Genomic DNA, 1227 nt, shown 5'->3' with positions numbered 1-1227 from the left:
ACCTCTCTGCGCAGGATGCAGTGTACCATGACAATGATGAATCCCTCCAAAGAATCGAAGACGGCGAAGAGGATCTGGAACAGTGCGGAGCGACGGTCTGTGATGGCTAATACGGCAGACATCCAGGTCAGCGCGAGCAGAGGGAGAACTACACAGGAGCTCCACAGCGACGCCCTGCAGGACAGTGCATTTAATACAACACACTCCAGACTCTCCAATCTGACTGGTGTTTAATCGGGTGTGTATAGTATTTCTTACCCAGCCCTCTCTTTCAGCTTAACATCTGTGATGCCGTCCTTGGACACAAGCTTGTTGAAAACCAGAATTCCAATCACCATGTTGACCTGAAAACACAGAGAGACGTCAGTGAAGGCTCAGCACGGCACGTGCGGTTGATCATGCAGTGACCACGAGAGGATCCTCACCAGAACGACAGCAGCCGCCGGACCCACGAACGAGTACAAGAGACCGCCTTCAAGAGACAACCAACAGCTGAAGAGAAAGAAGAAGAAACACCAGGGTTAAACTCACAAAGGCACAGGTGGAAAGACAAAGATGGGAAGCAAGATGTGAAGTACTCACTAGTTGACGGTGCCATAGCCTTTGGCTTTGGTGAAGCCGACCGAAATGGCGACGACTAAAGCGGGCAAACCTGAGAGAGAATCCAGAGAGAGTTAAACCCTGTCACACAAGACACTCTCCAGAATTAAATAACAATGTTGGGGAAAAAATAATGCATTACAATATTGCGTTCCTCCCTAACAAAATAACTAATTACATTACATACTTTTTAAGGAAAGAAGTGTGTTACTTTTGAATTAATTTAATTCTTGCCAGGGTTTGCTTGTTTTTAATAGTTTTCTCATGTAGTCAGTCGCAAAGACACTGTTTAATGAAATTGAATTAAATACATACGTTTGTTTTATTTAACATATTTGATTATTGCAGGTTTATATAATATTCTCAATTTGACTGTTTAAGGAACAATGAATATGTTTTTGAGTAAATACATATTGATATTTAGTCTAGAACTACAGTAAGATCATGTTCAACACCTGATTTCTCTCAACTTGGCAACCCAAGAGCTGTCAGTCAATAAATGAGAAACAAAGGAGATACTTATTTGAAAAAGTAACTCATATTTCATTCTTTACTAGTTACTTAAAAAAGTAACCAGATTTTGTTACTTGTAATGCGTTACCCCCAAACACACACACACACACACAC

The 1227-nt window shown here is 41.6% G+C and overlaps 1 long non-coding RNA gene across 1 annotated transcript; it reads right to left on the bottom strand.

The window, feature by feature from the left end:
• Positions 1–6: 6 nt before the first annotated feature.
• Positions 7–917, bottom strand: LOC122333669. Its single transcript, XR_006248655.1, has 4 exons — positions 583–917; positions 426–492; positions 259–344; positions 7–174 (listed from the first exon to the last, which is right to left on the bottom strand). It is a non-coding gene; the product is annotated as an uncharacterized LOC122333669 (long non-coding RNA).
• Between the last annotated feature and the right edge of the window lie 310 nt (positions 918–1227).

The sequence above is a fragment of the Puntigrus tetrazona genome, unplaced genomic scaffold, assembly GCF_018831695.1.
Source record: "Puntigrus tetrazona isolate hp1 unplaced genomic scaffold, ASM1883169v1 S000000325, whole genome shotgun sequence".
Classification (NCBI taxonomy): Eukaryota; Metazoa; Chordata; class Actinopteri; order Cypriniformes; family Cyprinidae; genus Puntigrus; species Puntigrus tetrazona.
This window is presented reverse-complemented; position numbering and strand designations above follow the sequence as displayed.